Source organism: Eupeodes corollae, chromosome 1, assembly GCF_945859685.1.
Source record: "Eupeodes corollae chromosome 1, idEupCoro1.1, whole genome shotgun sequence".
Taxonomy (NCBI): Eukaryota; Metazoa; Arthropoda; class Insecta; order Diptera; family Syrphidae; genus Eupeodes; species Eupeodes corollae.
Window position 1 is genome coordinate 187,802,264 of NC_079147.1, and position 23,849 is coordinate 187,826,112.

Below are 23,849 nucleotides of genomic sequence, written 5' to 3' on the forward strand. Positions count from 1 at the left end.
AATGGCGGACCGCGGTCCGCATCCGGACCGCTGACCCATTTTGTGCGGACCGAAAACGGCCGGGCGAAGTAACGAGCGAAAAAGAGTTCGCAGATTGCGGCAAATGTCGCGATGGCGGGGTTAATTCATCATAATTTTGAGCGAAGGACGCTGCGCGGCGCGCCGAAATAAATATTACATTTGCTTGTTTACTTTAAGAGTGTTTTGGCTGTTTATAGCGAGTTTTGACTATGGAACAGAAAAAAAGAAAAGTTGAAGATGAAGATGAAAATAGACAGTTTTTGCCGGAATGGACCGATTTATACTGCTGGAGCAGTACCAATGTGCTTGATATGTAACCAAACAGTGGCGTTAATTAAAAGCTCGAATATAAAACGACATTATGATACCAAACACAAATCATTTGCCGGAAACTTTCCAGTTGGTAGTGATCTGCGTAAGTCTAGAATTGCAAGTTTACTATCAAGTTATTCATCTTCGACCCAGATCATAAGCTCAATGACTGAGCAGGAAAAATGTGGTGAGGCTTCTTTACGTATTTCTTGGACTCTGGCTAAGCATATGAAACCATTTACTGATGCTGACGTAGTTAAAGAATGCTTTCTTGAGGCGGGTAATGCTTTATTTGAGAACAAAAAGGATGTTGTTGAGACGATGCGACGGATTCCGTTATCTGCTTCTACTAGCACCAGAAATACACACGTTTTGGCAGAAGAAAATCATTGCGATTTGAAACGGCAGTTAAATAATGCAAACTATTACGCCTTGGCTATGGATGAATCATGCGATATCACTGATACGGCACAGTTAATTATTTTTGTACGCTACCTGAACAAAACGAGAGAAACTTTTGTTGAGGAGATATTGGCTCTTTTGCCGCTCTTAGGAAGAACCCGAGGAGAAGTCATGATCAAAGCAGTAATGGATTATTTTGAAAAAGATGAGTTAGACTTGAAGAAGCTCTTATCGGTAACTACTGACGGTGCGCCAGCAATGGTTGGGAATAAAAAAGGACTAGTTCACCTGTTGAGAAGCAATGAGAGATGTAATCAAAATTTGATTTCCTACCACTGTATTATTCATCAAACTGTGCTTTGCTGCAAACTCAATCATAATTTTGAGCGTATTATGCAAGAAGTGATGAAAATAGTAAACTTTCTTCGTTCTAAATCATCATTGCAACATCGTGAATTGAAATCATTTCTTGAAGAAGTTGATGCACAATATGACGATCTACTGTTGCATAATAACGTCAGATGGTTAAGTAAAGGCTGCGTTTTAGAAAGATTCTTCAGCATTTTAGAACACTTGAAGACATATCTTTTTAACAGTGATCAGACTTCAGCAAAATCTTACTTAAGTTTTCTAAACGAAAAAGAAAATGTTGCTGTTATTGCTTTCTTAACGGATACTTTTAAACATATCAATGACCTGAACCTTAAACTTCAAGGCAAGGGAAAGCTGGTATGCGAGCTCATGTCAGATGTCAAAAGTTTTTATCGAAAACTTGATCTTTTTATTAATGATCTTGGAAATGAATGCTTACAATTCCCTCATTTATATAAAATAATCAGCAGTGACAACGAGACTGTCGTCGGCCAATTCAAGACGTTCATTACGGATCTTAAATCGGAATTTCAAAAAAGGTTCGCAGATTTTAAGAAAATTGAGAATGTTGTAGAAATTCTCAGCAGCATTTACTCTCTGCATCCTGATGGTGAATGGAGCGATGAAGCTGCAATTGTTTTCGGAAGTGATAAAGCTACTCTGCAGATGGAAATGATCGATTTCCAAGAAAACACAGTTTTAAAACACAAACAATCGGAGGTTTCCAGTGAAGAATTCTGGATAAAATTTGTATGTGGCAATAAATATCCAGAATTACATAAATTAGCTTTGAAACTTCTTACTTTGTTTGGATCGACATATATTTGTGAAGCAGCATTTTCGAAAATGAAGTTCATTAAGAATAAATTTCGATCTCGACTTACTACTAAACATCTCCAGGATTTAATGTCAATAGCTTGCACCAACTTTACTCCAAACTTCAGACAGATAATACGCAACAAAAAATGTCATTTTTCGCATTGATACCTATAAATAAATATATAATAAAATACCTTTGTTATTTCCTTAAAACATTTGTTTAATAAATATTTTTTCTTATAAATAAAATGTGTGGACCACGATGGTCATTTCATTTTTTAAAACGGACCCCGAGTGAAACTAATTGGAGACCACTGGCCTAAACCATTGGGTCGATTGAGTTTATGCTTGGAAGTTAAGGTTTTGAGCAGATTCGCGTTAGGAGTTTTCTTCATTTTTTTTAAGATCAAAACTAACAGTGGCCCCAATACATTTTGTTTCTTCGCCGATTGGATTTCCAAACAATAAATATCGGGCCAAGATTAAATCTTCCAAATTCAAAACGCAAAATAAGAAATATTCTTGGAATTGTCCAATTTTATTTTCTAAACAGAATAAATACTTAAATTAATAAAAGTAAAATACGTACATAAATAAAACTTACAAATTGGTATTTTATAAAGGGCGAAACAAACAGGAATTGAAATATTGTTTGATTGTTGAAAACAGTTGATGAACAAATGAAAATATTGTATCAAAAAATTTAGAAAAAACAATGAAATTTAAGCAAGGAAAAATGATTGAAAAAATTAAGCAAAGTGTTTTTGAAATACAGTAAAAAAGTAAGTTGATGTTAAAAAAGCGTTGGCTTGATGACATTCCGGGGGCCGTATGAAATCTACGTTGAAGACTTTAAGTCTAAAACAGCAAGCCTTCCTACGGATCTCTTTGATTTAATTGAACCATTCGATAATTTGACATCTACAACTCGTACAATAGTATCTGGACCTGGGTAAACTTTCATTACACGACCTAGTTTCCAAAGTGATCGAGTTTTATCTGGTTCAACCAAAATGACTAGGTCACCTACTTCCACATCTTTGGTATTTTTGTACCACTTCTTTCTTCTTATAATGTCAGGTAGATATTCTTTGTACCAACGCTTGACAAGTGATGACGTCAAATGCTGAGCTCTTCTGCTATAAAGTCTGCTACAAGCATCATTTTCAGTGAAAACACCAGGGGCGGTCACATCTTTATCTTCTTCACCGAAAAGCATCATATTTGGTGTTAATGGTTTCGGATCTTCAGGGTCTACAGGCAAATGAGTTAAGGGGCGTCGATTTATCTGGGATTGGGCTTCCATAAGTGCATTTCTTAAAACATCTTCACGTGGTATTGTAGATTTTAAAATATAATTGACACTCTTCTTAATTGACTGAATTAGCCGCTCCCATGAACCTCCCATCCACGGAGAATAAGCTGGGATAAAACGCCAAAGAACGTTTTCATAGTTCGCAGAATATTCGCCTAGTTTATACTGCATCTCTTTGACATCCTTGGCCATCATGTTCTTAGCCCCAACGAAATTAAGACCATTGTCACTGTACAAAAATCGAGTTACCACTCGGTTGATGACAAAACGACGGACAGCCATTATACATTGGTCTAAACTGAGATCGTTAAGAAGCTCAATTTGCACAGCTCTGTAAGTAAGACACGTAAAAATCATACCGTATCTTTTCACTGTGCCACGTCCGAACTTAACCAATAAGGGGCCAAAACAATCGACTCCAACGTGAGTAAAAGGTCTTGAGTCAAACGCCAAACGAGCTTCTGGTAATTGTCCCATAAGTGGCATTACAGGTTTGGCTTTGAGCCGCTTGCATTCAAAGCACTTAGATCTCACCCTATCGATTGCTTTTTGAATGAATATAATCCATGCACGATCTCGGATGTCTGATATAGTTGTTACTGTTCCCATGTGAAAATTAAGGTCGTGATGATGTTGTATGAGAACATCTACCAATGGATGATTATTCGGAAGAATGGCTGGATTTCTTGAAGCATACGAACAATTGGCTTTTTGGGCTCGCGAACGCATTCGAATTGTTCCTTCTTCGTCTAAAAACGGTGACAAACTAAGGATGGAGCTTCTTGAAAATACCCTTCCATTCTTTTGAAGAGATAATAAGTCTTCGGGAAAGGCTTCACACTGTATTTTTCGAAAAAGCCAATTTTCAGCACGGGTGTATTCAGTTGGCGTTATGGGGACTTGTTTTTCGAACGGAACTTTCTTAATGACATCTTTGAATCTTAGCAAAAAAGCGATAACTCGAACAGAGGAAGACCATTTTGCTTTAAATCTTGCACTCAGACTGTTGTAGACATCAAACGAAGGCAATTCAGGTCTAATGTGCACCGAAACAATTTCTGCTGATTCTTGTTCTTGTTGAGTGTAAGGTTTAATAGGCCATTCTGAAAATTCTTTCTTAAGAAAATCTGGACCAACAAACCACCTTGTAAGTTGATCTCCCATGCATTCATCAAACCATTTTGTTCCATCATCAGCAACATTGTCATTTGAACGGACATGATACCACTGTCGTGGAGATGAAGAATCAAGGATCTCTCCTACACGAGATGCAACAAAGGTAGGAAATTTGAATGTTGTTGAATGTATCCAAGAGAGAACTGTAGTAGAATCTGATAAAAACAACTCTTCATCAATTTTTATTGTATGCGATTGCTTTATAGTAGATACCAAACGCACTCCAAGGACAGCAGCTTGTAACTCTAACCTTGGAATAGTCAATTGCTTTACAGGTGCAACTTTAGCCTTAGCCATTACTTGCGATACTTCTACCTTTTCATTACATTCAAAGCGAAAATAGGCTACAGCAGCAAAAGCCTTTTCTGATGCATCGACAAAAGTAATAAGGCTTACCTTGCAATCGTCAGGATTCAAAGAGATGTATCGACGTGGAATTCGGAGTCTTTCAATGTTCTTCAGCTCATTGATGAAAGTTAACCATTTGGTTTGCAATTCGGATGAGATTGGCTCGTCCCAGTCAAAACCCTCTCGCCAAACCTCTTGAAGAATGATTCTACCTCTAATGATGTAGATTGAAATAAGGCCCAACGGATCGAACACTCGCATAATCGCACGAAGAATACGCCTTTTTGTGATGGCATTGGATGATAAGACCATCTCCTTTAAATCGTCATCTTCAGCAAGTCTGTAAAGAAAACAATCGGAAGAAGGTTGCCAAAACATTCCTAAGACGTTTACGATATAGCCCTCGCATTCGTTTGGATCGATGCTGACTAATTTAGTTTTGACTTGAGTTTCTGGCATCTGAGAGAGAAGTTCAAAGCTATTAGATTGTATAGAAACTAGATCAAAATGCATGGATTTGCAAATTCGAATTGCATCTCTGGTGACTGAGACTGCTTCTTCAACTGTGTTGTGGCTGTCAAAATAATCATCAACATATGTTCTTTTTGTCAAACCATCCACAGCTTCCGGACATTCTTCTTTAAAAAGTTTAGCATGATGGTTTTTGACGAACTGTGCACATGTGGGTGAACATCGAGGGCCGAACATCATAACTTGCATTATGTAAACCAATGGCTTTCTTGAAATGTCACCATCTCTCCAAAGTATTCTTTGACATTGCTGGTCTTCCTTTTTAATCTTAATTTGGTGGAACATTTCTTTGACATCAGCATTAACAGCAATTTTACGCTCACGGAATTTAAATAGACCAGCATGGAGAGGCACAAGGTTGTCAGGTCCTTTTAGGAGAAAAGTGTTGAGTGAAACCCCATCAACCTTAGCAGCCACGTCACACACACATCTTGGTTTTGAAGTTTATTGGGATTTTCTACAATAAAAGTGGGTGTGTACCAAACTCGAGGCCACTTTATTGATAACTCTTGCTCCGAAGCGATTCTGGCGTAACCCTTTTCTAACAATGTTCGCATGAGATTGTTTTGCCATTCTAGTAAGTGTGGTTTCTTTTTCAAGGACTTTTCGAAACTAACAAGTCTTCTGACAGCCATCGGATAACTATCTGGTAATCTTACATTGTCAGAGTTCCATAAGAGGCCGATTTCATACTGACCATCCACTAGCTTGATGGAAGACTCCATTATGTCTTCAGCTCTTTTTTCTTCACGACTCACAAAATCTCCCTTTGGTGGCTTCACTCCGAACTCTTCCGTTGAAAAATGCTGTTTCACTAGATCGTGTAAGCTCTCTTCAGGTTTGATTGCATCGTGAAAATAGAATTTCATTTTTGGTCGAGGAACATTGTGAATACAAGAAACGTGTGGATGCGAGACATAACCACTGCCAAAAACGATCCATCCGAGCCGCGTTTTCAGCGCACAGGGTTCTTGGTCGTGTCCGTGACGTTGACGTTGACCCAAAAGGAACTTTGCTTGATCGAGGCCAATCAAAATCTTAGGCTTGGCATCAACTAAATCCCCCAAAGGAAGTCCACGTAGATGAGGATACTTGCTTTTAAGATAATTAACATCTATCGATTGGCATGGCAAGTCCAAATCTTTGACAGTGAACACATTCTTCAAAATATGGCGTTTCGGGTTTTTGACATCAGATACTTCTAAGCTTGTTCTCAAAGATTTTTCCTTACGTGTTACACCTTTCGTCCATTGGAGAGTTAGGTCTTCTGAAACACCGTCAAGATGCAAATCATCAAAGAGATCCTTTTCAAGCATCGTTAAGGATGAACCATCATCGAGAAAAGCGAAGGTGTCCACAAAACGGTTGTCTCTACCATGAAGTCGAATTGGTGCAATCTTAAACAGTACTGAAGTATTCGAGCGAGCATGAGATGAATGAATGTGTGGCTGTGGACAAAACGGCGCAGCAGATGTATTGAGATCTGAATTGATTTCTTTGGATTGATGCAATAAAGGGTGATGACGAACAGAGCAACCATTTAAACCACAAGTTCTCTTCTTGGCGCAAACCTTCCAATTGTGCTTTGTAGAATCCAAACAAGTAAAACAAATAGAATTCTCTTTAACAAAGGCGAGTCTCTCCGATTCTGATGAGTCCTTAAAACTGACACATTCGTGGAGTGGATGTTGTTTCTTTGTACATTTCTTACACAAGATTTGAACGGCAGAAACTGAAGTTTGTGCTTGATGAGTTAAAACTTGTTTTGAAGATTTCGCTGAACCTTGGTTTTTCTTAGTTTCAAAATTTGCACTAGTTGTTGGCTTCATTAAATCAGGTGGCAAATCGATAACCTTTTCATTTAAAAATTCGGCAAATTGAACGAAAATTGCATTGAAGAAACCAGCTTTCTTCTTTTGCCACTCTTGGTATAAACCTGCACCAAGCTTACAGGCTAAATTGGTCATCACGTACCCATTGGTGAGGTCTTCTTCTCTATTCATGGACCTGACATCCGCGACGTAACCATTCACCTTCACTGCCCACAGACGAATTTTCGGATCACTCTTCGAAGCTAACTTGGGAAGATTCAATAAATCCGTGGTTAGATCGTGAACCAGGACATCACATCGTCCAAAAATGGCACGAAGGGAGTTCATAATTGCGTCGGCGTCCGATGAATACTTTAAACGATCACATACCAATTGGTACGCTTCTCCTTTTAAGGCCTTTCGCAGTCGAGAAACGTTTTCTTTGTCGCTGAATTTTCCTTCAATAGTCGTAGACTTGAACACCTCTTCAAAATAAGGCCATTCACGCCTATTTTCGCCAGAAAATGTCGGAAGCTCTTGAACATTATTCCGATTCAGGATAGTGAGCAGCGTAGCCATTTCCTGACCTTGAATGGAAGTTGAAGGAAAAGAGAAATTCTCTATGACAGGATTAGGAGGAGAAAATAGCGGTGTGGATTGTGGAACTTTGAAAATAGGAACGTTATTAACATCGTTTAACAAGGCCTGATGATTTTGCTGAATCTTTTTTAAGATTTCCAACCTATCATTGTCCTTTTGAACATTAGCTGGAGATACACATGGTGGTGGTACATATGCAGAAAGTTTCACCTTCATTTCTTCAAGTTCTATACGCAAAGCTTCAATTTCTTTGTCTTTTCGAGAAGCTGCAGATTGAGCAACAATGGCAGCTTCCATAAACATATCCAACTGTTTCAAAGAATCTGACAAATGAGGGCTTTGTTCTTCTTCTTGTTCGGGATTTTCTGATGTGGCTTTTTTAGCCGCACAATCACTTTCCCCACAGTACCAAGGGGTATTAGCATCATAGCGATCAGGATCAAACCCATGGCAAGAATAGTGCCACCATCGAAAACATTTATCACAACTTACCATAAAATCATCATCTAATTTTTGACAAGTTGGAGAACTGCAACATTTCTTCGATTTCGGCATTGTTGCAATTTGTTTTCAATTTAAAATAAAATAATGTTTCTTCGCCGATTGGATTTCCAAACAATAAATATCGGGCCAAGATTAAATCTTCCAAATTCAAAACGCAAAATAAGAAATATTCTTGGAATTGTCCAATTTTATTTTCTAAACAGAATAAATACTTAAATTAATAAAAGTAAAATACGTACATAAATAAAACTTACAAATTGGTATTTTATAAAGGGCGAAACAAACAGGAATTGAAATATTGTTTGATTGTTGAAAACAGTTGATGAACAAATGAAAATATTGTATCAAAAAATTTAGAAAAAACAATGAAATTTAAGCAAGGAAAAATGATTGAAAAAATCAGGCAAAGTGTTTTTGAAATACAGTAAAAAAGTAAGTTGATGTTAAAAAAGCGTTGGCTTGATGACACATTTTTTTTTTTGTAAAAAACAAACCGATAGATTTCTTTTTAATTTTCTCTAAAATTGTATTTTTTAACTTGGCTTCTTTTAATAAGAAAAACATACTTTTGTATTGCTCAGGAAAGATACCGCTCATAAAACCGTTATTAACTTCCCATAGGAAGTTATTGTAATGGGTCCGATTTGTCAAATTGAAATTTTTGACATTTCTCGACGTTTCAAGGTCCCTAGAGTCAAAATAAAAGATTTTAAGAAAGATGTCTGTGCGTGCGTGTGTGTGTACGTACGTTCGTACGTCCGTGACGTTTTTTTCGTCGTCCATAGCTCAAAACCAGAAGAGATATCGATTTCAAATAAATTTTCTTATATAGATAATAAAGCAGAAAGATGCATAAAGGGCTCTCAAGAAAATTGCGTCGGTGGTTTTTTTACTATAGCAGTTTGAAAAAAAGATGAAAATGCTGGTTAACCCTAAATATCTTACGAACCAAAAACGCTAGAGACTTGAATAACGGTTTTTTTGATAAATCAAAAAAACTGAAAAAAAAATTTGTAACCTCCAAAATTTTACGACTAAAATATGATTTCATCTCCAAAACAATTTTGTGCAAAGAAGAATAATGTTTTTGACATCTAATAAAATTTTGAGAAAAATTGAATATCGATTCAAATATCTTTTCAAAAACCTGAAATTTAGGCTTCAAACTTATTTTATCTTATAAGAAATATTGTTTTCAACATTTTGAAAAATGTTGAGAAAAATCGAATTGACAGTTTTTTTTACAAAAATATAAAAACCAAAAAAAATTAACAAATTTTGGTAAAAAATGATTTTGGACTGAAATATCTTATCAAAAATTTGAGATAATAGCTTCTAACTAATTTTTACTTATAAGAAATACTGTTTTCAACAGTAGATATGACAAATTTTGAGAAAAATCAAATTGTCAGTTTTTGTACAAAAAATTAAAAACCTAAAAAAATTTAACAAAAGTTAGTAAAAATAGATTTTCGCCTCACATATCTTTTCAAAAATTTGAAATATTGGCTTCAAACTAATTTTATCTTATATCTTATATATTGTTTTCAACATTCGATAAAATTTTAAAATTTTTGACGGGATGGGAAGTTATCAGTATGGGTCGCATCCCAGCCTCTTTTTTTGTTTTTAATTTTCTCAGCAACTTATGAACTGATTTCAATAATTTTTTTTTCTGAATAAGCTCTTATATTGCCTTAACAATATTTGATCAAAGGTGCAGTTTTTTTTGTTTGGATTTTTAAAAAAATATTTATTTTTTTTTTAATTCTATATCTCAAAAACGGGACACCATTTTTTTTAAATAAATAAATTGGGTGGAGCAACAGTCCGTTGTGAACCAAGGCCTAATGACTTACAACTCTCAACCATTCCTGTGTGCGAGTACACAACAGGAATGGAAGGGACCTACAATTTTAGGCCGAATCCGAACGGCTAATTTGAGAAAGCACTTTTTCATGACAAGAATTACTCTTGAAGGATTTGTCAATTCCTCGCAAGAGGCAGTACCCGCGAAAATTATTTTTTTTTAAATTAAGGTGGCACAGGCAGGGATTGAACCCAAGACCCCTTGCTTGACAGTCCAACGCACTGTACGAGCACACCATTTTTTTTACGAAATACAAATGTAGCAAGTATATTTACAATCACTAAACAACTGCATACCAAAAATATTTTTAGAACAAAATTGAAAAATTTTATATATAAAAAAAAACCGCTCTAACGATTTTCAAAAATTTAGTTTGAAAAAACAAGGGTTTTTTTATTGATAATATTTAAGTACATTATCATCATAAACATGTCTTTATCTATCTATCTGCATAAAGCCTAGCACGCCAATAAACTATTTCTTATTCGTTTTAGCCACCTACCTAACTACACAACCAATAGGCGATCGCTTTACATTTTAAACAAATGTCCTTCCTCTTTCTTATCTTCAGATAATTTATTTTCCATCCTGGTTCTTCCAATATGAAATTAAAACAAAGCTATCCAAAGGAAAAAGCTTTGGACTAGTTGAATACACAAACAATTTTTTTCGTTATGTATGCTTACAAGTATTTTTCATTTCCGGGATGAGTTGTGTCTTGGGATGAATCACAAGTTTTTTGACAAATCAAATGGCATTTATATCTTTGAAGACAAACTTAATTTTTTAAACAGACTCTTTGCATACAGGGGCAAGTTCGTGTGACCCAGTCGTGCATTTAATTTTAAGATCAATTTTCATTTTTGTGAGTCAAGTAAAAAAGTAGTACCCGTGGCATGATGGTTAGTGCGTTGAACTGGCAAACGGGACCAAGTCCCTTGTTAGTGACGAAGGTTGAGCTTCAGCTCATCCTCAACTCAATAAAAAACAAAAAGTCAGCAGGTGTCGATGGTATATCCAACGTTGTACTAAGACATTTACCGATGGAAGCAATTGACATTTACACCACGCCAGTGCATTGGAAGACCGCTGTGGTTCATCCTCTCCCGAAAAAGGGAAAGGACAACTCCAACCCGTCAAATCTTCGGTCGTTAAGTCTTCTTTCGAGCATCAGCAAAGTTTTCGAAAAAGTCGTTAATAGGGCTCTGACTAAGTGGGCTGCGGACAACAAAATAATTCCGGATAATCAGTTCGGGTTCAAGGCGGGTCATGACACAATTCATGCTGCGTCTAAACTCGTTGCTGATATCCAATGGAATAAATCAAAACAACAATGCACAGGTGCTGTCCTGGTTGATTTGGAAAAGGCCTTTGACACCGTATGGTTAGAGGGTCTTTACCTAAAATTGAGCAGGCTTGGCATTAGCAAGCCATTGTTGTATATACTTTATGATATGCTTAACGGTAGAAAGTTTGTTGTCAAAAGTGGCAATGTAACTTCTACCACAACATTCTCAATTAAAAATGGTCTTCAACAGGGAGCTGTGAATTCGCCGATTCTCTTCAGCATTTACACCATCGATCTGATAGGTAGTCTTACAAAGGCAATTGCGTACGCCGACGATATAATTGCGTACAGAACGGCCCAAAAGGTTGAGGTTATTAGAATTCTCTTGCAGCGTGATTTCGACAAGATTCAGCGATATTGCGACGACTGTAAACTGAAAATAAATGTCCAGAAGTCGGAGACAATTCTGTTCCGGACTCCGTTGGCTGGGGCCACGAGGGATACGTGTAAGAATTGGCGCAAGATGGTCATCGTTGATCTTCACGGGCAGCCATTAGCGAGCAAAAGTGTCGTGAAGTACCTCGGTATCTGGTTAGATCAGTATTTATATTTCGACAGACATATAAATGCTGCTCTGACCAGGGCCAGAAGAGCCTTCGCTGTGGCGAAACGGCTGTTTTTTAGCAGTCGGCTTGACCCCAGAGTGAAGGTAATTTTCTACATGGCCCTCATACGGCCAATGATCGTTTATGGTTGTCCTGTGTGGTTCAACGTTGCCCCTTCCCAGATGGAGAAGTTTCGGGTGTTCGAGCGGCAGTGTTTACGACGCTGTACCGGCTTATATCGAACAGCCGAATCTTCTTATGTGCATTACTTTTCCAACGAGGTCCTATACAACGGGGCTCGAATTAACAGAAATGACAATTTCGTGATAAAACTCGTTCGAGGTCACATTGCAAGAGCTATGTCTTCGACCAACAATTTAATTTTCGGGGCGTTCTATCCGAACGACGAGTATTTTGAAAGTGCACGCTTGAGCGGGTTCATTCCACCAGAGGCATTCCTCTTTTTAGACAAATGCGGTCTGATACAGGATAGATTGGCAGTCCCGTTAATCTACCACGTCAGACGAAGAACCGTAGATAGGCGACTCCCGTACAATCGGGACGTCATGGCACAAGGTGGAGCGGAGCTCCTTCGGTTCAGTAGGGCTGTGTCCGAGCGGGACCGAACTGATAGGGTGAAGCAGGAGAACCAGTTTTGGTGGCTTCAATCGGCACTTGATAGTGGGTAGTCGGGATGGGGTTTAAGCCTTGGCCGGCTTACATACTTGTTTTATAGTTTTAGGGTTTAGTTTTAAGTAGAATAGGCATGGTGGCACAAAAAAAATACAAAAAAAATACAAAAAAAAAAAACAAAACAAAAATTAAAAAAAAACATGGAATTTAAAAAACAAACAAAATTAAAAAAAGACAGTAAAATATAAAAACAAAAAAGTTAGATTTGCTGCTGTGGTTGTTCTAGTTTTAAGAAGTTTATAGGTAGAATAGGTAGTTTAAGTTAGCTTTAAGTTTTATTTAAGGACCTAATTTTAAGTAGTTTTTAAGCAAAAATAAAAAGGATATTGATATTAGTTCTTTTTTTTAAATTTTCTAATTAATACAAAAATAAATAAAATTGAATTGAAGTTAAAATAGATGTTAGGGCCGAAAGGCATTAGTAGTAAGTGTTATAGTTTAACTTAGAGTGTCCGTATGGGACCATTAAGTTAGTTGTAAGTTATGGATAATTAGGCTAGTTTTATGAATTTTTGTCTAGCTTTAAGATAGATTTAAGAATGAATTAATAAAAATGAATTTAAAAAAAAAGTGCGTTGGACTGTCATGTAAGGGGTCTTGGGTTCAATCCCTGCCTGTGCCACCTTAATTTAAAAAAAAAGTAATTTTCGCGGGTACTGCCTCTTGCGAGGAATTGACAAATCCTTCAAGAGGAATTCTTGTCATGAAAAAGTGCTTTCTCAAACTAGCCGTTCGGACTCGGCCTAAAATTGTAGGTCCCTTCCATACCTGACAACAGTACTCGCACACAGGAATGGTTGAGAGTTGTAAGTCACTAGGCCCTGGTTCACAACAGACTGTTGCGCCACCCCATTTGATTTTTTTTGTTGAGTCAAGTAAAACAATAAATTTAGCTTTAACCAGCTGGAGGCAGAATTGCACTGCATTACGCGTCCCAATCGGTTAGTTTTTAATAAAATCAGTAGTTAGTAAAAAGTAGTTACATCATTATGGGTTTGGTATGTATGTGAGTGTGGTCATTTAATTATCTTCCGTACTGGTGTCACAGTGGAGTTCTTAAAGTTCGTCATTGATGGTCAAGAGTCGAGGTTTTTTTGGTGATAAGAAATCTTCTAGGTGTTCACTGCAAACGTCGGGAGGGTCTCGAAGTCCTTTATCTAAAAACACACATTTTTTCCATCAATAATGGTTATACATTTTTACATGTAGTAAGAATTCAATTATTTGAGATCCTATGTCGTATTTATATTTTTCTTCAAGGCAGTATTTTCTATAAAGGTAAAGTATTATGTATTGATGAATGTGGAGTGTTGATTTGCGGCAAAAAATAGTTAGTTTTTTTTTTAAAAAGCTTGTTCTGATTTTTAAGATCGTTTATAGTGTTAGACGTATCGGTTTTGTCAAAATATTCACCTTTGCAGTGGTTCGTTATTTCATGACTCGTAGAACTGGAGAACATTTTTTCAACACCTATGCGACTTGTATTTTTTTGGCCAAGTACCAAACTGTATATTTAGAAAAAAAGAGGTTGGAATGTACGTGACATATGTTTTTATTTAAAATATCAATTATTTTGTCTTCAATCCAGATTTTTTAGATGCAAAAGTAACTTGATATGCACCCATCTGATACAAAAGTAATTTTTGGTTTTTCAAATTTCTCAAAACCTAGAACACTGAAACGAATAGTTTTCTCTGTTTCATAAAGAATTAACAAAAGCAGCTATTAACTTTCATTACTTCTTAATTGCTATTTATAATTAGGACAAACATTACACTCAAAGTGTTTTTTTTTTTAAACTTTTGTTTCATAAATTTTGACTTTGAAATCGATTAATTAAAACTAATCATAAAAAATAATTAAAACAGAACCCTGTTTTACCGTTTTAACGTTTTTTTCGTCGTCCATAGCTCAAGAACTTGAAGAGATATCGACTTCAAATAAATTGTTTTTATACAGATAATAAGGCAGAAAGATGCAGAAAGTCCTCTCAAGAAAATTGCGTGGGTGGTTTTTTTTTACCAAAGCAGTTTTTAAAAAAGGTGAACATTTTGGATAACCCTAAATATCTTATGAATCAAAAATGCTAGAGACTTGAATTAAATTTTGTATAATATATTGTAACGTGATACCAAACAAGTGAAAAAAAATCCAATCAACGGTTTTTTATAAATCAAAAAACTAAAAATAAATAATTTGTTACCTCGAAAACTTTACGAATACAAAATGATTTTATCTCTAAAACAATTTTGTGCAACAAAAAAAAAACGTTTTTTTACATCTGGAAAGATTTTGAGAAAAATCGAATTGACACTTTTTTTTATAAAAAATAAAAACCTAAAAAAGCATTCCTCAAAGTAGGTAAAAATTGATTTTAGACTCAAATATCTTTTCAAAAATTTGAGATTTTGGCTTTCAATTAATTTTAACTTATAACAAATATTGTTTTCAACATTCTGAACAATTTTGAGAAAAATGGAATTGACAGTTTTTTTTTACAAAAACAAAAACCTAAGCAAACAACATTAATTTTACTAATTTTTTCTATTGTTTTTTTAAATTCTGGTTTTTATAAAAAAAAATGACAGTTGCATTTTTCTAAAAAATTTGGAGACATCCAAAATGTTCACATTTTTTAAAATTCGAGTGAAGTAAAAGATTTAGGGAGAATTAAGAGGGGTAAGAGAAGTAGTAAAGTTTAGTTTTTAAATCATTAGTTGCTTTTTTTTTAAATATCTGCAGAGAAGTATAATTTTACAAGTATTTAAAATACAAACTCAGTTAAAAATGAGGATAGGATTTTGATGTTTGCTTAAGTAAATTATTGGTACAATTAGTAATTACTGTTACGTATCTCGAAAATATGTATGGTCATAGAGAATGATACTAAATTATATGCAACCAAATTAAAGCGACAAAAATTGAAGACACTGCATTTTTAATCGTGACCATTATCTAAGAATGAACCCGTTTCTTTCAGGTTTTATTTAATTCAGCTTCAATTTTCCAAAATGGAAAACATGGATACAAACTACACAAATATAAATTGTTCCTAATGCTTTCTTAGCATATCGTCTCTTAAATTACAGAAGTTAAAATTAGTAAATTAGTTCTTGTCCGAAATCCGCAAAGTTTTTTAGACAAATATTTTGTACTAAAAAACTAAGTTTTAAAATAGAATCGTAAGGCAAATGTCCCTAACTTGGAAAATTATATATCTATAGTTTTTTTTTTATTTTGTTCAATAACTCACTCACTCTAAAAACTAGCTATACACAATACAATACACTGGCCAAATAGGTTTTGTGCCTTGAGATCCAATTGCATTCTGCATAACTTTAAATTTATCACACCAGGTTTTTGAGACATTAGTTTTTAAAATTCTTTAAAAACCTACTTACACATAAAGGGTGATTTTTTAAAAGCTTTAGGTAAGTTTTTCAAAAAAAAAAAACACATACAATTCAAAAAAATGCACGAAATCTTTATTTGAATCGATAGTACGGTCCATAAAATTTGAAGATTATTTCATGCAAATGTTGAACTTGACTGCGCCTCAATAATAATGGTTGAAACACAAACACATTGTATATATATTTATTAAGTAAATATATATACAATGACAAGCACGCTTCAGCTTCGGCTTCGCCTGACGTTTACGAGTTCAGCCATAAGAATTTAATGCATGCTATCACAATGAAGCTCACGTTTAATATGACAATCGTAAGGAAATAACGTAATGTTACGTAATGTGACTCCAAACGGAAGCTATAGTGCAACAATATATATTTGCTTTTGGAGGGATAACCATTGTTTATTCGAAAAGGTTAAAATGTAAGGTATTGAAATGTACATAAAATAACTAAACTACTTATACAATTTTTCATGAAAAAGTTTTATATCGTTGACTTTTTTAATTCATTTGAGTTTCTTTTGAAAGAATACTTTAATGTTTTTATTTTTTGATATTTTGTTATTTAATTTTTAAAAATCGAGCGAAAATCCCTTTCAGAAGATGCTCAGGAAGAACGATATTTAGACTACGCAAGAAGTTACAGAAGATATTACAGACATACATACATCTGACCGAGTCTATGAAAAACTAGAACAGACAAAATAAAAGAATTGTTTGTTAAAGCTTTATTGCTGTTATAAACATACTCGTACGATTAGATTCTTGTGTTTCTTAAGCCTTCTTAAAGCTGCACTATTTTAAAATCCTAATCACAAAGTGCTGGAGAAACGGCTCGAAAATAAAATAAAATGTATATATTTGTTTATATTCTTAGAAGACCCTACAGACTTGATTTGTAAAATTTGTTCTTCATAAAATAAAATGTATATATTTGTTTATATTCTTAGAAGACCCTACAGACTTGATTTGTAAAATTTGCTCTTCAGAAGAATTATTCGAAACTTTGAAAACATCTTCCCACAGTTAATTTCAAATGCATTTTGAATTAAAAATTTATTATTTTTTAATAATTTTAATTAAGCGTTAAATTTTTATAATTTGTTTCATTTTAATTCTTTTAAAAAATAAGTTTTAAATACATTAACTAAAATATAATCAAAATACTTGCGGCAATAAAAGTTTATAACGATAGTAATATGTGCCTTATTCGTAGATTATACCGATTTTTCTTTTGTTCAATTATTATATTTTGATTTTTAAAGAAACTTAAAGTATTATTTTAAGTTCTTAAAATATATTTCATTTCAAATATGGATTTTTATTCAAAAACATAGCAAATTCATTCATTGCGTTACAAAATCTAAAATGTCACATTCGCAAAATTGTTTCGGGTTTTAAAATACAAGAGTCCACCAATCCATGCAGCGAGTTACAAATCTCAGTCCGAAAATCATTGTCCAGGTCAAGTATTTGACAGTCCAATGTTTATGAGAATGTGATAATATTCACCACCCGTGTCAATTTAGCACTGTTTAGTTTTTGTCTATTTCCAGTCAATTTGTCGAATGTTAAAATTCAAACGTATCTCATCCATTAACGACAAATATAATTTTCTCAAATCAACATTTTTCAATTCGATATCATAATCCGTCTTTACTTTTGACATCTGACAGATTTGTAAAATACACTTTAAAAAATAAAATTTACCTTTCCACTGACTGTTAACGAAACAACGAATTCACATATGTTTTTTATATCTGTTCTAATAAAAGAAAAACCCACCAATAAAACCAAGTTCAAAACACCAGTACATAAAATTTCCATGTTTCACCTTAAAAATTTCCAAATTTTCAAACATAAGCTCTTTTGGAATATCCCACCATCATCATTTGCGTTTTGTTATCTGTTAAAATATGGCACAAATTATTGCTCTGTGAAAACCAACATGTGTGTGTTGAGTGTGGTGAACTCTTAAAAACTACAAGATGTTATTTTTTTATTTTTGAAGACCTTTACATATATATCCATGTTAGTTTGCTTGTATTTTTTGTTTAACCACGGGGATATTAATTGTAATACACGTTTGTATATATTTATAACAATCGTGGGATGATAATGCAATTTAATTTGCATGAACCATATTTAAGTGTTCCTCTTCCTATCTAACCTATACTAGAGTGGGTACAGGAAAAAAGGGTTAATGAAAACCAACAAAAAAGAAACAAGATAAATCCCGGGCATAGGGGTTAATATACAGACTAAGGGGGTGTGGATGAAACTCATTTCAATATTTTTTATATTAGTTGATTCGCTTTTTTCCAACCGATTATGAAGCTAATGTAAATGAAACAGTCTAAGTTATACTTACATTTTTTTCTGGCTTACTTTGTTTTTTTGCACATTTTAATGAGCAGACTTAAGGTTTCTAAATGAATAAACATTGTAAACAGTATACAAATCATGTGTTGCTTATATAGAACCATATACACCGAACCTTATATGCCGACAACAATTTAGCAATTCCTATGCTTTTGTCTTTGGAAGTTATCAGTCAATTAAATAAATATTTTGAAATGAAAGTTTATAAGATTATACATTAAAAAAAACTAAAGTTACGATAGTAACTCAATTAATACAATTTTATATGAGGTATTTTTTTGTTGGCATTTAGTTATAAACCCCACTTAAAAATTTCGAAGATACAAAAATAGTCAGAAAATACATTTTTTTTTAAATTCTATAAACTTTACAGGGTTATCCATTTTGCGGTTTCAAAAGTAAACGTAAATAAAACATTTATACAATATTTTACTATAAAGTTTGAATGTTGATTATGTGTTGCAAGCATTGATTCTTTTTAATGTAATTTTTTGTCACTTTTTGACACAAGCATCTCATAACTTGGCGAATGTTTTAAGTGCTCAAGAGTTTTTAAGTTTATTTTCATAAACACGGTCTTTCGCGTATTCCCACAAAAAGAAGTTCAGCGGTGCCAGGAAATGTCCCTTGGATAAAAGAAAAATTTGATCGAATTGTGTGAAATGTAGCACTGCCTTGTTAATTCTAGCTATAACCTATAAAGCCTATATTCGTCCGAAACTCTAGTACAATTCCCATATCTAGGCAGTGCTCCTATTATTCGCTTGAGTCTTTTCGACAGAATGCAAAAGAGAGCCTTAAACTGATAGGTGACCGTTGCCTAACTGAAAAATTTGTATCTCTCGTAAGGTTTCATGCCTGTCATAAACAATGCTCTAATGAAATACTCGTAGCTAGTTGCATTCCTCCCCTCAACGAATTCAACCGTATTAGCCGTTCATCTAGAAATGTTCAGCAGTTAGGCCTGGAGCCCAGTTTTGGACGTATTGTTTCTTTAGTCGCTTCTTTAGTTAGTTTCGAATTAACGGTGACAGTCGTTCTATCGTCGTTTTCGAAAAAATAAATTGCTTTCATAGTTGGACGATTGTGTAATCTCCTCTTAAAGAACAATATGTGGCTGTGGCAGTAGGTTTATTTAAGTGATCCATTTTAGTAAATGTCAGCCTTTCAACTAAAAAGAAATGGTTTAACAACTTAGTTTCACAGATGTAAAATTCCAGCCCTATATTGTTGAAACCGCAAAATGGATAACCTGTTATAACTTTTGTATAAAACAATTAATGATGTGTTATCCATCACGTTTAACTATTACCGTACATTCTTTTAACTAAGAAGAAATACATTTCTGTTTTCAGTGAAATAGTCTCACAGGTACTTTTTATATCTCCAATGAGCTCCGATTCAGTTGTAACCATCCCCAAAAATGTGTATAATGTTAAGGTCAGACGAGTATAGCGGCCAGGTTAGCAAGTGCACATTTTGAAGCTGAATTCAAGAAATTAAAGGGCTTACATGTGGGGTTAGCTGCGTTTTCCAGCTTGAACTTCTATTCCAAGGCCCAAAATTCTCCTTGATTGCAGAAAAAGCCATTTTTTTTATAAATCCATTGTATGGCGTGGCATTCATACAATGAGTAAACAATTGCTATTTAAAAGTGTAATAGTTGTTATGGTTCCCCATGCCATAACACCGCCAACACAGCAGTGCAATCGATCTAAAGCATGCTCTGCCATGGATTATAAAAGATTGAAGCATAACCATCGCAACCCTCCAAATTAGATTTCTTTTCGTCAAAAAAGACAACAACTGTCACTGCTTCGCTCTGCAGAAATCAAGACGTCGTGTCTTCGTGTAGATGCAGGGATGCTATATGCTTGTCTTCAATCTGGGAGGCTGAAACGCTTGCTTGCACTTCCACGTGGTGGCTCCAGGGGAGCAAGTTAGAGAAATAAGTGCAGTTCTATGATGAATGATACTGATCAATTCATCATTATTGAAAAAGGCACAGCTTAGAACTGTACTGAGAAAATTCTCAGCTTGTGGGCGAACGCAAGAAGCTACGGTTTACTTCCTTCCCGAAATTAAATTTATAGATCGATGGTAAACACAGGACTGTCGTACTTTCCCTGGGGCCAGGGGTTGACTTACTGATAAAAATCATACAAACCCAATAATTATCAGTAAATATACGAATCGAATGACTTAATGTCATCGATATTTAATATAAGTTTCAAAAAGTCTGAAGTGGAATTAAAAATCATTTTTAGGAATGATGTACATTGTAGATAAAGCTCGGCTGGTTGCATCCCACAAGACGTCGGGTGACCACTTCTAGGGTTATCTTCCCTAGATGTCACTTCATCAAAGACTAATTTTTATAAATGTAAAAAATCATGAAGCACATAGTTCCTCTTTTCGCTTTCAATTTAAACATGTGCTACAACTTCAGGTTTTTGTATGCCTAGGTAGAATTGTGGTATAGGTACCGTTTTTTAAATTTTAACTCCTTTCCACTTTACATAAGGTTTTTGATGTCACTGGCATCACGAAAGGAAGGCTTGACAAAAAAGAGTTAATGAATCTACGAATTAACGACCGTATGACCACAATTATACTCGACTTAATAAAAATCTAAATGCGAAAGGGTTGTGTTTCTTTTCTGCTTTTGTCAAAAAACTGGAACACAAAGTGCAAGTGTTGTGATATAAAGTGCATGAGTTTTCTGTGTGTGTCAACATTTCTCAGGGCGAAAGGGTTAATCGTAGAAACCCAACAACAGTGCAAATGATGTTAAATTTTTCAAAATTTCATTTCTTTTGTTTCGCAGAAACCGAAAGGGTTGTGGGTTGTCGACTGAGGAGGATAGGGGTTTCTTTTTATTGTTGATACTATTGTATTGTGGAAGTGGGTGATCTTGATTTGCATAATAATTGTCACTTGATGTAGTGCGAGATGTTAATGGTGTAGAACAGGTTTGCGGATGTCTTTTTTGGGCAGGTGCAAGATTTCCTATTTAATCGATTTTTGTTTTTATATCGAAGACATAAAATGTGAAATAAATGACAATATTTAATTATGTGGAATAAAGTAGGTCAATGTTTTTTTTCTCTCAGCACATATTCATTTAAATGGAATATAAATACATATTTTCGTTTTAATCAAAATTGTACGTAAAACTACATGCATAATGCAAAATCAGGTTGTTCAGTGATGAATTCGTAATTCTTTTAAAAACACATATTTCACAAAATTTGTTGTGCTTGCCGTGAAAAATTGCTTTGTATGCACTTTGGTTGACGACTTTCATCAATCTGATGAAGAAATGATTTGCATAAAAGTTAAAACTGAGACAGGACTGCTATACATTATCGCCACATACATATATACCTCCAAGCTCTCCTAACAACGTTTTTGAAAACTTTTAATTGCATAGACAAAATAAACGATCAAATTGAGCCACAAGTCGAGTTACTAGTCTTATTAGATTTCAATCTTTCAAACTTGATCTGGACTAAACAGACGCATGAGAACTATCTATCTCCTATTAACATGTCCTCTACCAATGAATTCTTGACAATTGACGGTCTTTCCTTATGTGGACTAAGCCAATTTAATGGGATTGCCAACAACTTAAACAAAATATTGGACCTTATATTCTTTTTTCCGACACACTCAATGGTGATATTGCTGTAAATTCAGCCAATACCCTACTTGTCGAAGAAGACCGACATCACCCAGCATTAGACCTATCTTTTCATTTGAATGTATGTAATGTTCCTTTAAAGAAAATCTTGAATTTAACTTTAAAAAATGCAGACTTAATGAACTTTTCAACCTGTTATGTAATGTTAACTGGAATCATTTGTTTGAGAACTGTGACATTAATGCTATGTGCTTTAAATTCTACTGTATTCCCTTTAACTTTTTTTATGAGACCACACCATTGTAAAAACTGCGCAATATTTCTAAATTTTCTCCATGATTTTACTCTTGCCTAAAAAACTTAAAAAATAAAAAAACAAGGCTTGGATTAAGTATAATAAAACAAAAGCTGGTAATGACTTGGTAATATACAATGAGCTAAAAAATATGTTTGTTGACTATTCAGATATTCTTTATAAAGACTTTATTTTAAATACTGAAACCGACATAAAAAACAACTCAAAAAACTTTTGGAGCTATGTTAATAACAAGAGAAATACTGACGAGTATTCCAAACTTTATGTCTTTCAGCAACGAACTTAGCCATGACTCTGAAAAAATTTCAAATATGTTTGGAAATTTTGTCAAAGATACTTTCGAAGTAGCGAACTCCTGTCAAACGCCTGAGTAATTGGCACTTTCCCTCATTTGAATTCAATAAATCTTTGGATCTCTGGAGATGAAATCGTTCGCAAAGCTTCAGAACTTGACGTATGTTTTAGCCCTGGTCCAGATGGTGTACCTTCTTATATTTTGAAAAAATGCGCTTTCTATTTATCCTATCCTCTTCATATTCTTTTTAATGAATCGCTCAAATCATCAATATTTCCTAAAATTTGGAATCGTTCGTTTATAACACTGATACATAATACTGTCCGTCATCCCTACGTTATTTGAGTCCATTATTTGTAATGTCATATCGTTTAATTGTAAGTCTATAATTTGTGACAGTCAACATGGTTTTGTTCAAAATAAGTCAACAGTTACTAACCTCTTTCATTTCAGTTCTTTTTGTTTAGATTCGTTTGAAAACCGAAACAAGTTGACTGTGTCTTCACAGACTTCAGTAAGGCTTTTGATAAATTGTGCCATGAAACATTAACTTCCTAACTTAAATCCCAAGACTTAAACGATAAATTTGTTAGTTGGGATTCGTCGTACTTATATAATAGATCATACAGCGTAGTTTTTAGGAATGAGCGGTCATCATATTTGTATACCAACTCTGGCGTACCACAAGGTAGCCACTTAGGTCCTTTATTGTTTATTTTGTACGTTAACGACTTACCTTCTGTTATAAATCACTCATCTGTTTCAATTTACGCTGATGACATTAAAATTTTCAAACTTATTGACTTACTTGACGACTGTTTACTCCTACAAGATGATCTAAATAGTTTTCGGGAATTGTGTTTTATAAATAAGCTTTTACCAAACATGGACAAATGTAAATCAATGTCTTTTACACGCAAACAAAATGTTTAGACTTTCAATTATCAATTAGACTCTTCTTATTTGACTAAACTCTCTACTTTCTCTGACCTAGGTATTATTGTTGACTCGAAATTAACTTTTAAAAATCGTTATGACTATAATATTAAAAAAGCAAATAAGACACTCGGATTTATAAAACCGTTTTCACATGATCTTCACGACCCTTATATATAAACAAAATAGAAGGAGTAC

At 34.3% G+C, this 23,849-nt stretch overlaps 2 protein-coding genes across 2 annotated transcripts in view; one reads left to right on the plus strand and one right to left on the minus strand.

Moving 5' to 3' along the window:
• Positions 1-23,849, minus strand: part of LOC129938910 (uncharacterized) — a 406,682-nt gene that overhangs the window by 164,722 nt on the left and 218,111 nt on the right. The window lies entirely within an intron of this gene.
• LOC129938837 (neurogenic protein big brain) overlaps positions 1-23,849 on the plus strand; it is a 96,632-nt gene that overhangs the window by 12,997 nt on the left and 59,786 nt on the right. The gene's annotated exons all lie outside the window — the stretch shown is intronic.